Below are 15,819 nucleotides of genomic sequence, written 5' to 3'. Positions count from 1 at the left end.
GTCAAATCCCGCCCTCAGGCTGCAAAGGACAGATGATTGACAGCGTGCCCACCAATCAGATCAGCGATCATGTCATTCCCCCATGCCATGAGGGCGATTCTGGATCTCAGTTGTATTTTTGTCGTTCTTTAACTGCTATCCTTTTGATGAGAAACAAAATGCAGTCCTTTTTAAGAGGGAAGGCCTACTGATTTTTAAGTCCTAAGCTTTCATTAGTTCCCTCTTTGCTGTTTATCATTATATATCACGACATTGAGATGGGCATTTCAGAAAATCTTTCACGTACATATTTTGTCCTCCGAAGCAGATGGGCCTGCATGTCTGGCCGGCAATTTAATTTCCAACGCAGACAAAAAGCTGTGTAGCATCCATCAGTTTGCATGCACTCTCATCTGATGTCCAGCTAGACCAGCCAAGGTTTATTCAATAACTTTACGCCAATATTGCTACATCCTCATGCAATGCTTACATTTAAGAGGCTCAGTATATGGAGGGACTTTCTGCCAAAATACCATATTACAACAAAGAAGAACAAAGAACAAAGAACAAAGTTGTCCATACTGGCTACCAGCCCAAAGAGATACTTCTTGTCTGAGAAAATTTTTTGTAATTCATTCACCCTCATATAAATAAATAAATAAATAAAACAAAACATGCTGTTTTCTAGTATTAAATGTGTAAAATAGCTTAGGAAGAGAGAATATGTGTTTATGTCAGTTATTTTTAGATAAAGGTGATTGGGTTGAATTTCTATTCTAAATGTTTTGCACACTTCACTTAAATGCACCCTTGATACATGAGTGAGTATGACAAATAAAAAGAAGAGAAATGAGACCAAAGAGAATAAAAGCAGAGAAAATATAGCATTCACTGCCTGTGTGATCACCGAAGATAACTCACGCGAATCTCAATGAAGGTGCCGGGTCTCTCTCTGAATTTTAATTATAATAAATGATCTGCTTGAAGGAGGCTCTAACAATTGCACTGTTCAAAGTCTGACTTGTGACGCAAAGGATACAGTATTGATTCGGTCCAAGCGATAGACAAAAGACCATGGAATAAAGCATAGAAACCGCTGTGACCTTTGGGTGAACTTCGGATAAACGTGCCGCGATTCCACCGCAAATGCACCTGCTATGACTTATTCAACATGGTGTCTGGGCTGGCAAGTCAGCTGGAATTTGTTTTCTCAAGCTGTATTCTCTCCTTCTATCTTTCTGTCAGTTGACGGAGTGTGGACAGGAACCCCAGAAAGCAAAGAGAGAGAGTGCAAATGTATTCAAAGGTGACACTAACATCCAACCACTGATCCTATGAGCTAGTGAGAGAGAATGAAAGATAAATGAATACTGAACTGGACCTCTAAACCTCAGCGATCAAGCCCAGAATTAATTTTGCTTGTGAAAGCACCATGCCTATTTTTAACTACAATATATACATCACATTTTTGTGATTACAAACTCAAAAGTAGCTTCATCACACTTACTATAATTATTTGTGGCTTATTCAAAACAACTGTGATGATTACAAGTATGTTTGCATTTTCACTACACAAAACATAAAAGGTATTTCCTATTGTCTATCCAACAAAATATTTTCAGCCACATAATCAGGCTAGGCTTAGCCCTGTCTACACCATGCCACTTGTATTAAAGTTTTACAAAATTGACAATTTGTTTCCAAGTTTGAACACACCTTTGTGTCAGAATATGCATGTTTTGTATTATATAATATGCAACAAGCAGTGCATCAAATGATTTAGATATTACAAATTTTCATGAAACAGTAGGTGAACAATACTAAGATGATGTACAAGATTACGTCTACTATCCAAAAGTAGGCCTACCACAGGAGCTAAAAAAAATGGCAGAAACAGCACTATTTTGTAAAATATATGTCCTTCTACATTGTAGGTCAACCTAAGTCACAGCACACAATTAAATTACTTTCATTTTATTGTTGGAAAGTTTCAGGTCAAAGAATATATTGGTCAAAGAACAATGCCAACATTGTGGATGAAGTATGTATGTATGAAGCCTATTGCACAACTTAGCCTACCTAAAAAACAAACATCCTTTATCAGTCAGTTTTTCTAATTCAGCTCCTACTTTGAAAGTACAGCTAAATGACTGTCTTTAGGGATTTACATTATAGAGACACTGAACTTGTTCTCACTTTTCAATTTACGTCAATTATGAACCATATTTCGCCACTTAAACCGACATAATGTCATGCAGTTGCCGCGCATTCTGACAAAGTGAAGGTTAAAATGCTGTACAGCGCGAATGTTCGAGAGGCGGCCCAATTTCCCCTCCTCACTCCATCCCAAAAAACACGCACGTATGCAGGAGATGTCCACAGTACCACCTTGTGGATCATCGCTGTATAAGCGGGACAGCTTGGGTTGAAACAGTGGTCCCTGTGATGAAAGTCTGGACTCACCGCATCTTTTGAGGAGAATGTGGTTCGTCTGTAATCATAGCAAAGCCAGGCGAAAGTTAAGTAACAAAACACGCCATATAGCTTCTTCAGTCCCAGCACAGACTGATATTGTATTTTATAGCAAACACAATACGTTTTAATAATAACCTCGCATTTCTTTCAACCCCCTGGCCCTGGACTCTGAAGATTTATCGCCACCACATATTTAAGCCGAGTGAGTGATTAACACGCATGTGGATGAGATCCACTATTACGATGAGGAAAACATCATATCGATCAACATTTGGTTAGCCACAGGTACGTAGATATACCGAAATACTTCTGCCACTGCTAAAAAAAACATTTCCCCTCATCTGCTGAGTGTCTAAGTGCGTACATATATTTACTATGAATATGAAAGACTATTTTCTTGCAGTGTACTTGCGGTTCATCTTTAAATGTAGATTTCTGACACTAATGATGGACAGTAGAATAAGGGTTTTATTGAGCATAATAATAATTTCGATGAGGAAAAAATGTCTACGCAAATTGTATTGCCCAAAAACTACTGACACAGTTTGTAGGGTCAGTCTTTTTCATGCAAATAAGCGCGAGTAGCCGGCGCGAATTAAACACTCAAAGCAAAATCGTTGCATCGTTCGTCCGGATGGATGAAGCTTTCAGAGAGCGAGAAAGAGAGAGAGGGGAAAAAATCCTGGGAACCAGCTGGAAATAAGCGTGTACGCGGCGTCTGGCAAACAGTTCAACTCTGTATAAGCACAATATAAGAGATACGTTCACTTCCAGGGCTGTTCTTGTGGCTTACCTTTGCGGTATCTGCATTGTACGGCTTCTGTCCTGCCGCCGCGACTTCTTGAGGTACGGTCAAAATGTATATGCCACACAAGGGAAAAAATCAAACTCCGTTCTGCCCCTGTTAAAATCCAACGTGATGCTGCCGTCCGAAAGAGATGTGGCACACCGGGGACTATTCAACTGAGACGCGGCAACATATCTGATGTAAATGACCCACATAGATTAAGGTAATTCATTGAAATTACTGCGGTGAACAGTAAATTGTAGAGAATCTGATTGTCTCCATACAAAGAGGCAGCACTGACTGGAAAAATGAGATTAAAGGGAAAGAGACTGAGGCTGTATGAGGCGTCTCTCTCTCTCTCTCTCTCTCTCTCTCTCTCTCTCTCTCTCTCTTTCTCTCTCTCTCGTTGCCATTGGACTGCACTGAATGAAATTTACTATGCCTACAACCAATAGATTGCCGCATTCACTCTATCACCCTTTAACTAGCTTCAATACGTTTATAATAGCTGTGTTTGTAGTTGTTTGGGTTACAGCTAGGCTATATAGTGGATGTGATTAAGCAATATCACATACTGTAGTATGAGTACTGTTGTAGGCTAGTGAATTCAACACAATATGGTTTTGATTCCCCACTTGATCATTTCACATCAAGTAGTTTACTTTTAAAACAGAAATTAGCCAGTTAGGTTGTATGTCTCCTCCGCCAACGGAGATAGTTACAAAATAAGTCAAACTTATAAAATTGAATATTGACAAGCAATGTACACACTGAAAAATCAGTCTGGAATAGTGTATGATTTCCCTTCTCATCACTCAGTATGAGCTCCACTCCAGGTTTTCCTCAAGCTCCTCTCCAGGTTTTCCCTGCTCTGAGTGTTCATTAAGTGAGAACATGTATATATGGTCTGACTTTCAACATACTCTATTTGTTTATTTGTTATTTATTTGGATCCCCATTAGCTATGCCCTAAGGCATTGCTAGTCTTCCTGGGGTCCATACTCTATACATTCTCTATGAGTGAAAACACTAAAAGTGTGATCACAGTAATTTCAATAGGAATCCATGTGATCAGGAATTCCAAAAAGCTTTCACATCAGATTCATATTTGTCATGCAAATTTGCCGTGTTGTCCATCATTCATACGGGCAATTTAAAATGACCGTTTCTTAACTCTGCAATATAAAACATGCTCCCCGCTGCAGACAAAGTCTGTATCCACTTTGCATCGATCACATGCTCTTGTTCACAAACAGTGAAATGTCCCAGTACTAATTAGCAGCACTCTTGAAACGACTGGTTTCTTCCAGTGTTTTTTTCTTTTCTTCTACATTTCTGTCACCTTTCTGAGTTTGGGGTCCTTGCCACTATTGCCTTTGGCTTGCTTATTTGGGGTCAAAAGACTTAATGTGTCAGTGACAGTGTTACTGGGTGGGTAAAGCATTTATAAGTAATGCAAGTTATGTAATCAGATTACTTTTTTAAGCAACTAGTAAAGTAACGCATTACTTTTTTTTAATTTAGAAGGAAATATCTGAGTTACTTTTTCAAATAAGTAACACCAGTTACTTTGTTTCCAATGTCTTGTCTGACAGCTCTTGTGTTGCCATGTTGAGAGAAATCGGGAGTAAGTGCAGAGGTGTTGTGCGTGCTGTGGGAACATGATGCTTACTGTAATTCTAGACTAAATATAAACATGTATTTACTCATCTGACCTGCACAAAAACACTCCTCAAAATTAACAAAAACAGTCGAATGCAAACTCAAAATATTATACAAACCAGCAATAATTAAATATGTTAAATAAGACAAATATAGAGTTTTGACATGAAACTCTAGATGGCGCATAGGTCTAATCCAATCTGACCTAATGACATCATTATCACATGCACAGCTGATTGGTTTTCTCTTCTATTGGTAGCCAATGAGCTTACTGCTCAATATTCAAATATATGACTAGTGCTTGCCGTAGCAGTCGCAGCTTGCTTCAGAAACCCCCCACCTTCCCCAGCTCCACCAGTATAGATCTGCTACAAGGTGATTAATGTATGCTATATGGTGGTTGTTTCATTTATGTTATATTTGCAGCAGCAATATTTCTTACATGCTCACAGCAGCATGTTGTGGATGTATTGGCAGTAGCAAGTCTCGGTACTTGCTCTGCCGCAGCAGCGGGGTAGCAGATATATTCCGTCAAGACCAAGTACATTAACATTATCATGTACATTACCATGCCAATCCCTCAGAGAGTTGTCATGACAGAAATATAATTTATGTATTAAATCACATTTTATTAACCAATGTTTTTGCTACTGACGTTCGATGATCCAATTCAACCATATAAGCAAAAATTACACATTTGTGTTTCATTTTTGTTATTGCTGAATAGTGTTGAACTTTCTTCTCCTGCGTCATATTCTTCATGCAATTTGTTTGAGCTGTGCTCTGTACAGAAATGAATTTACATTTCCTTCAGCCTGAGGCGTATTAATTTCACTTTTGTTGTGAAAGGGCTTTTACATTTGTAAAAGTAGAACTTTTTTATATTAAAACAAACAAGCAAGCCCTGCCCAGATTAAAAAAAAAGTAAATCAAAAGTAACGTAACACATTACTTTCCATAAAAAGTAACTAAGTAACGTAATTAGTTTGGATGTAATTAGCTCCCAAAATTTTGGATTTGCCCCATATTTAAAGTTTGCATAATTGATTATGTTACTTTCCTGTTTAATGCTGTAAATTATATTGCATAAAGTGCTATAAAAAAAAATAAAGGTGGCGTATAAATAAAAGTGATATATATTATATACACTTGTAAATCACTTTCTTTTTCTGGCAAACATACGCACACTGAACTTTAGATTTACTGAGACCAGACTTCATATTATGAGTTCAGCATAAAATTTTTAGGATGACAAGGAACACTGCCATTTTCTGGAGAGCTCTCTCTATTGGAAAAGCTTCTGTCATTTATTAACTAGTTTGTTTTAATCTATGATATTATTATTACTGATCACAGCTGTAATTTGATGTTTAGATTAAAAGGGCATCCGTTATGTAATTTGTGCAGCTTGGAAGGTACAATTAACAGGGGCTGATGCACTGTGGTGCTGTGGCTGTAGTGGAAATTATGGAGCGTGCCTAAGTGCTTCGGATTGCAAAGATACAATCACGCGCGAGAGACTTAGATCAAAGACCATGGGCGCTCATTTCTCCAGGCGTTCAAACTCCCGGCGCAGATGAAGCTTGTTGCCTCAGGGCAGCAAATGGATTCATATGGCAGCCGAGGGCCCACGCGAGTGTAATGTGAGTAGATCCCTGCCACTGTTAACTCCCTATTCTTCATATCTGTTACAAAATAGTACTTTTTAAAACATAATCATATACCAGATACTTTATAGTTTTGTCTCCCCAGCAAAAGCCTGAGGAAATAAATATTTCCAGCCTTTGGCTGAGACTGAAAAATACATTTTCAAAGGGATTGCGCCAATACAACAACTAGTACAAACTTTATGGGCAATACATATTACTGTATTATATATATATTTAATATTTAATATATATATATATATATATTTTTTTTTTTGATATACATCTGATGTTAAAAGTTATTTTAGCAATGAAAATACTTTTTCACTAGTTCCCAAGTCAGTGCTGAGTCTCCAGCTCATTCTTCCACCGCTATTATATTTGAGTAACCCAGCAACAGAAACTTTTCCACATCTCTCATTTCTCAGATTTTCTCATGTCTCGAGTCAATGCAGCTCATTTTGCCTCACTGTCTCCCTCATCCCAGTCTAATAGCAGGGATCTGTCTAGTGCCTGCTGACCCCAAACATAGTTACACATTTAATCTGACCGCATCCCGCAGCCACGTAACAATTGCTACATCTCTAGCGGAAAGCCTGTGATGTATCGGACATGACACCCGCATCAATGGCTGCTGAGAGCTGGCCAAGTGCTATGGGCGGTATGGAATAGGATATCAGCTTTTACACCTGAAGTGTGCCTGTCAAAAGCAATGAGAGTAAGAGTAAGACTGAGCCGACTGTTCTTTAATAATTTATGTTCTGTACTTGACATATAGCACTGTTTGTATTGATTTGATATTAAATATTACGTTTGGCTGTGGCATAGTGAAAAAGTCCACTGTTAGTGTGCATCCAACCGTGAAAGGTTCAATTTTGGGGTGAGAGTTTAAATACACAATATCCTTGTCTAGTTTTAAATAAATCTGAATAGAAATTCTTTTATGAATGGCTGGAACTGCAATATATGATATTGCACTATATCAAGAGTGATATTGCCATTTATGTTACCGATATATAATTTTCACTTACTATACTAACATTATCTGGGTAGATAACGATTTTAGTTTGTAACATATAAAATCCCCATAGTAAAATTTGTATACGCACATATGTTAATTTTTTACTTCATATATTTAATATATATATATATATATATATATAATGTATTGCATTTGCATATGGGAAACCCTGTTTTATATATTTTAGTATTCTTTATTGCTTTTGTGGTTTATTTTTCAAGGGGATTGAGCAAGAGTTGAAGTGAAGCATGTGCCAGATAATCTGCGTAAGAGATTGCAAGAGAAATGACTCCCATATCTACAATGCATCTACTTTATATGATAAATATGGATCCTTAGTCTCAATGAATATCAATATGACAGTTAAATATTAATGTATGAATGAATAAATAATCATTTATTAAGTCCCTTTGACCTTACATTTCTACAAGATTTTTTTTTTACAACAATTTTCTTTATCAATTTGTCTAGATGTAAATTATAAAACCATATGACAAGATGATTTTCAAGTTTAACTTTCAAGAAAATTCCATCCATGTAAAATGAGACTGAGCACAATGTAATTTGATGAAACGCCACAACCTTATTAAGGTTCACATTGTCATATACCTTTGTCCTCTTCACTATTCACCCCACGTAAGGTTCCAACTCTCTACATGAGGGTTATTGCATATATTTAGCATCAGTTATTATAACATCATAAAAGACACAAGTATGGGTTCAAAGTTTTATTTGCCATCTTCATAACAACTCAGATGCATTTCAAATAAAATAAATATATACAGAAAATGTTCCACTGCTACTTTTCTCCAATACTAACCTCATTCTGAATCAGTCACTCACGTGGACATAAGGAGTTAAAAAAGAGCATTGCAAGGTGCAAAATGACACACAGAGGATGCAACCTTTCCTTCACAGAACATCCTTGCCCAGACACTGACCACAGGCTCTATATCATCCCACATCAGACAGAAGCACTCCACATTGCATGTCCATGCAAAATCTTTGATATGAATCCTCTGTGACATCTGCCAGTCTCACAAGGGCTGATGGACAGCTTGAGTGGTCCAATTCCGAAGGATCTCCATATTCAGAGAGCAGCTAAAATAAGCACTGGAGTGCTGCTGTCCTTCAGCAGCAACAGATAAGGAAGGCAAAGGGGGTAAAAAGATCAGTGTCAAAACGGAACGTGTTGATGGATAAGGATGATGTGGTTTGACCTAAGCCGTTAATAATTTATAGACTGATGATATTGTTTCTGTTCATGAGTGCCTCTTTCCTTCTAATGGTGTATGAATAATTGCATGCCAGTGTTGCACTTTTCTTTTCTATCTGTCCTATCCATTTTTTAAATCATTTAATAAGACGATATTGAAAGATGGTCAGTGAATGAGCTATACATTCAGAAGAACTCTGAAAAAGTCTAACTTCATGCTTATTTGATTGAGTATCAGAGTTTGCATGTTTAACAATTTTGACTTCACTGACTCTCATGTGAATTTGTTGACACAATTCAATCAGGCATATCAGATGAAAATAAATAAAACATCCTTGTGTAACACTTCCACAGTGAAGCATAAATATTTGTGATTCTCATTTCACCTGGGTGCATAATGTTGTGCCTTCAGGCAAATATGCAACAATAATAAATAATTTAATTGGCAAATGAGATGAACAGATTATTGAACTCATCTAATTTGTCATAACAAACAAATTATCATCTTGCAGCTACTTTTATGTAGTAGCATTGATATTGATATTATATTGATATTTAAGAGAAATTCATTGTGTGTCACTTGTATAATTGAGATTTCGTATTTGCTTTTCATTCTTAAGGTCAGGAGAGGATGTTCCACTTTCTTGGAAAATGGTGCTGGATCATTAGTGATGGTATGGAACTCTTTCTGGTTTCCTCAAGGGGAGCTTCAGAAGACTGACCTGCTTACAGATGTGGTGATTCTGGCTCCACATACCTCACAAAGACACTCAGACACACATGCACTCACTGGAAAAGCATAAACACACCATCTTAAAAGCAAGAGTATTCAGGCAAACGTTATCCTAGGCAAAAACACATTTATCTGCACATGGTAGTCACACATCACAGCTATTAAGACATGCATGTATACACATATGCATGTGAACATAAAAATAGGTTTACATCCAGTGCTTCATGGCAAAATTATGTTGTAGCTGTTTAACACAGTTGATGTCTTAAAGCTTCGGGTCACCAGAGGTGCAAAGTGATTAAGAAATATGTCATTTTATTTCACAGTGTTAAAAAGCAAAGACAAATGTACTAATTTCAAAATATGATATGTTTTATAAAGGTGAGGTAAATCATCACACTATATCCCCTCTCTAGCATTCATAAATGTAATTTACAGACTCCTTTTCGTAGCTTTAGACAGCTGCAACCAAAACCATGCAAATACAAATTCATACATTAATTTTTAAATACATAAACTTTACATATATATTTTTATCAACCTCTGCTTAAGCACTGGTTTAAGTTAGTAATTGGTTCTGACCCAGGATTTGCAATCAGAAACATAATTTGTACTGCAGCTGAATATGTTAAAGCTGCAGTTCGTAAGTTTTGCCTCTTTGTTGCCATGTCAGTTTGAAACCTGCAATCGCAGTTATTCGCAGAATTATCATCTTTACGTGGGTTGTGCATCAGCACGGCTCAGTGTGGATGAATCTGTTTTAAGGTGTATATGTGGCTGTCAGTCACCGCACCGGTGTGGATACTGTACTTCGGAATCACAGATTCTACATCTTGGAAGTATGACCCAAATAAGAATTTTCACCGGAAAATGTCATCGGAACAAGTAAGTAACAAGTAAAAGAAGAAAAAAAACAGTACAATACATCGCGCTACCAATGGTGATTAAATCTAATGATCGCTTAGCTCATATTACATCAAACCATGCAAATTATTATATTATTGTTATACTTTTTACATTTCAAAATGTTAATATTATCAGCAATGTGTGACTACATGTATTTAGTGTGTATTAGCGTTACGTGTAGACTACTGATGACTACGGGTGAATCTCCAGTTTTCAGTGATTATTGTCATATGGACCTTTCTGGATTACAATCTGCCATCAAATTGATAAATTTAAATTATTCGAGCTGCTGTGAGAAAAGCCTATAAATGATCTGCCACCTGCAGCATCCTCACGTGCAATATAGCTTACTAGCCGGTATTCCTTCTTTATGTTTACAGATGTGACGTAATGACGCAAAGACGGCATGCTTGTATTTCCTGCGAGAACCTACAGTACCACTCAAAACAGAAAACATTATTACAAGCTTACCGTTGTGAATTGGGCAAAGGTAAGGAGATAGTTTTGAACACTGGCTGGTTATGTACTTGCCCAAAAATAGATTTTTGATAATTTTTAACCAAAAAAGTTGAAAGCATACGTAAAATATGGTAACACTTTAGTATAGGGACCAGTTCTCACTAACTGGTTGCTTATTAGCATGCATATTATTAACATATTGACTGTTTATTAGTACTTATAAAGCACATATTCTGCATGAGCATATTCTACATCACTAATCCTACCCAATACATAAACCTAATAACTACCTTACTAACTATTAATAAGTAGCAAATTAAGAGTTTATTGAGGCAAAAGTCATAGTTAATGGTTTGTTAATAGCAAAAATTGGACATAAAATAAAGTGTGACCAAAAATATAATTAAAAATTTCGGGCACACAGAAATTGCTCTTCTCTGGAAGAGCTTTGGCACACAATCTTTAGTGGGGGGGGGGGGGACTAATGATTTGATAACAAGAGTAGTACTGTTGATTTTGACATATAGTTCGGAGCACCAGATAATGGTAGAAAGAGCAGGTATTTAATTCCCCAAAACCAGACAAACCAAATTAAGGGGAAACAATATGGGCCTTCATCAGGAACTCATAAAGAATGTTCCTAGAGGGCAAATAAAGATTTTCTCAATAGCAACTCCATATGAGGGGTTGAGTCTACAAGCTGAAAACCTTCAGAAAAATATTCATTAAAGAAGTCATGAACTGAGAAACCAAAATTCCCTTGATCTTTTGACATATAAACGGTAATTGTACTATAAAATATCCTGTAAGCTTCAAAACTCAAAACTTTCTTGTTAGTCTAAAAACAGCTTATACTAAAGCCAGTCTGACAAAATGCCAGCTTGTGGAATGTATGATGTAATAGTATGGCTAAACACCGCCTCAGAAGAAGATCGACGCCTGCTTCTATATCGCTGTCTGTTTAGTCCCGCCCACTGATTCACGCATATAGTGTAAACAACGAGAAGGGCGAACACAGGTCTACGCAGAAACCAAACAATAAAGATGCTCCGAAGACAACAAGATGCTTAACATTAGGAAAGAGTGGATGAACTTTATTTTTAATGAAGTTCCAGACCACGTCAGTAAACACTTAATTTTACCGCAGATTTGTTTACAAACAAGGCACAATTCGATGCGGGATTTTCAAAAAGATTGAAGCTAAAAGACGATGCTGTGGTGATTATATTGGATCTGACAGTAATGTCGCAACACACAATTTTTTTATTACGTGGTCACTATTGCTTTGTCATATCGTTTGATATGAGTATTTATGCATTTTTGACCTAAATCACAGCAGCTTCCATCTAAGAGGAATGTACCCTGTCAAACATACACAACTGTTAGCCAATCATAGCAGTGGGCGTTTACTTCCGAGTCTACAATCCACCACGCCTATTCAAACAGAGCGTTCTGATGAGGGGGGTTAAAAACAGGACAGAAAATAGCCTGTTACCTCTAAATTACTGTTTTTTGATGTAAAAATCTTGATAACATTATAAGTGGACTTACTTTTATAGTTTAAATTGAAAAAAAATGCTGTTTTATGAGAGAACTCACTGACAATTTTGCGACAGGTAAGATTTTGTTTACAGTGCTTCTCATTCATTTCTGAGGTATCTGTAAACAGCAATTGACTGTCGCACAACTTTAAGATGGCATGTCACGTGGGCATTCAACTAAGTTCTCTTTTGTGTCAACTGTCAAATACACACAAGGTTATGTCAAACACAGAAGTTCACATAATGTCAGTCATGTCTATGAATGTAAACAGTTGGGAAGAAATTGCATGTGTATCAGTATATTAGATCTGTGAAACGGTGTCTTTTGAACATGGCAATTACACACTATTAACTCAACTCAAACAGGCATCACCACCTTGGGCGGAAATGATTTACATTTGAGATATTGTGATTTGTACATTCCTGGAAGAAAACTTGGGACTACAATAAGGGAGTTCAGAAATGGTGCTTACAGATATAAAAATAACTCCCTTTTGAAGTGGACTTTGTGCTTTGTAACTTTGCAGATCTTCATGCTAATAATAGCAGAATTATGCACTAAAGGAGGCTGAAAGTATAAAAAGCATAATAGGACCATTTAAGTGGATATAAGCTCAAGACTACTTGACCAGATGGTTTTATCCATTGCCTTCAAGGTTGGCCTATACATTTGATCACTTTATACATTCCCTGGGATTCAAACCTATGACATCTACTGTTTGAGCAAAAGAACAAGACTGTAGATTGTAACAAGACTCATTCTATAGTAAGTTCAACAAGAGAGTAACCTAACCCAGTCAATATTAACAAAAATAAATTCTGCTTTGCAGTAAGAAATGTGCATAGCATTACACCTGAAGTTACAGAGCGTTCTGATGAGGGGGGTTAAAAACAGGACAGAAAATAGCCTGTTACCTCTAAATTACTGTTTTTTGATGTAAAAATCTTGATAACATTATAAGTGGACTTACTTTTATAGTTTAAATTGAAAAAAAATGCTGTTTTATGAGAGAACTCACTGACAATTTTGCGACAGGTAAGATTTTGTGTACAGTGCTTCTCATTCATTTCTGAGGTATCTGTAAACAGCAATTGACTGTCGCACAACTTTAAGATGGCATGTCACGTGGGCATTCAACTAAGTTCTCTTTTGTGTCAACTGTCAAATACACACAAGGTTATGTCAAACACAGAAGTTCACATAATGTCAGTCATGTCTATGAATGTAAACAGTTGGGAAGAAATTGCATGTGTATCAGTATATTAGATCTGTGAAACGGTGTCTTTTGAACATGGCAATTACACACTATTAACTCAACTCAAACAGGCATCACCACCTTGGGCGGAAATGATTTACATTTGAGATATTGTGATTTGTACATTCCTGGAAGAAAACTTGGGACTACAATAAGGGAGTTCAGAAATGGTGCTTACAGATATAAAAAATAACTCCCTTTTGAAGTGGACTTTGTGCTTTGTAACTTTGCAGATCTTCATGCTAATAATAGCAGAATTATGCACTAAAGGAGGCTGAAAGTATAAAAAGCATAATAGGACCACTTTAGTGGATATAAGCTCAAGACTACTTGACCAGATGGTTTTATCCATTGCCTTCAAGGTTGGCCTATACATTTGATCACTTTATACATTCCCTGGGATTCAAACCTATGACATCTACTGTTTGAGCAAAAGAACAAGACTGTAGATTGTAACAAGACTCATTCTATAGTAAGTTCAACAAGAGAGTAACCTAACCCAGTCAATATTAACAAAAATAAATTCTGCTTTGCAGTAAGAAATGTGCATAGCATTACACCTGAAGTTTAACATCTGGAAGCCGCATTCAAGTTAAAAAGAAGATGACAGGATTTATACAGTGTCAAGGCCAGTAAAGGATGAAATTAAAAGCATCCATGAATACATCATCGATACATCATCAGTACCAGATCAATAAACAGTACTCTATGGCATCAAAAAAGACTGAAAGTGCAGACTGTGCAGGGAGGCCTCCAGCTCCTAATGCAACAACAGCATACACTGATTAGAAACAAACAGGGCGATGAGATGGATCACCTAATGTACGCAGAGCACAGACTAAATACAAGTGCAAATGGGAAGCTTCACAGAAAGTGATGAAAGCAACAAGGCAGATGAGTGCAAGATGTACCAGGCAGTGAAGGAGGAGCTAGAAAAAATGTGGCAGATGTGCAGCACAAAGTTGTTCTGGGGATGATAGGTGTTCTCAAGGCTGTGACACACCAGCTGGAAAAATGGTTTCAGATAATACAAGGTAAAGCATATCAATCAGTCTCTCACTCTATCTCTCTCTTTCTAATTTGTGATATAGATCATTTTGAAATAATTTAGGATACAAGGTCATTAAGACTTAATACAAACATACATTCAAATGCCTAACCTAAATAACTGCAAGTCTGGACAAATGCTTTAATCCATACAAAATACTAGAGCAAGTCAGAGCCGACTTCTTTTGTCATCTTTGCACTGATCAACATTGGTTGACCCAGAATCCCACAAATACAGTAATGCTCTCTCATCAGAACCCAGATGGTCTTTAACCTGCACCGGTCTTCTTCCATGTTAGCTAGCCAAACCACTGCAGTAAATTAATTCTTCAACAGTGGAAATGAAAATGTCTGTGAAGATTCCATCTCACATGATATATTTATCCTTGTATGAACATGACTGGTCATAGCCTCATGTTGCTCCAGGTACAAGCTGCCCTTTCATCTTAACCAGGACCATCCTCCTCCTTTTTTGGGGATTCCAGACTGAAAGGTTATTAAAGAGCTTAGAAAACTGATCTTGGATCAGCACAATGGGGCAGCTGCTACTGAAACCCCATGGACTAAACATCATAACAGAGAGGAATATGTGACAATGTCAGTTCACACATGCTCAGAGAGTGTCTGCTTGACCCGTGCAAGTGCCAGGGTTTGAATTTACACACTGAGGTCTTAGGGGTTCAGGAATAATTCCAAATGTGCACAGTACGGATCTTCTAATCTGCCCTTTGAAGGACAGAAAGTTGGGGGGAAGGTCTGTGGTGCAACAAACAGCACTCTGACTCAGATTCTGTGTTTCCCATCCATCTCACAGTGTGGAGGGGATAGAACTAAGTCTGACAAGCTCGCTTGCTGGGGCAGTGTTTGTGTGTGTGTGTGTGTGTGTGTGTGTGTCACACACTATATATGATTCAGAACACAGTGGACAAGGCACACTGTGGCAGTGAATGCACAATGACTATGTGCAAGTCCTTCGTTCTCATGATTGTCACACTGTGGTTCACCAGTCTTTTTAAACAATGACCTTTGCCCAAAATTTTATCTCAGAAATTCAAATGAAAACAATTTTTATCCAAAGGAAATCTCAGTAG

This window comes from Sinocyclocheilus grahami, unplaced genomic scaffold (genome assembly GCF_001515645.1).
Source record: "Sinocyclocheilus grahami isolate Dianchi unplaced genomic scaffold, SAMN03320097.WGS_v1.1 scaffold334.1, whole genome shotgun sequence".
In the NCBI taxonomy this organism is placed as follows: domain Eukaryota; kingdom Metazoa; phylum Chordata; class Actinopteri; order Cypriniformes; family Cyprinidae; genus Sinocyclocheilus; species Sinocyclocheilus grahami.
The sequence above is the reverse complement of the archived record's forward strand: the minus strand, read 5'-3'. Positions refer to the sequence as shown.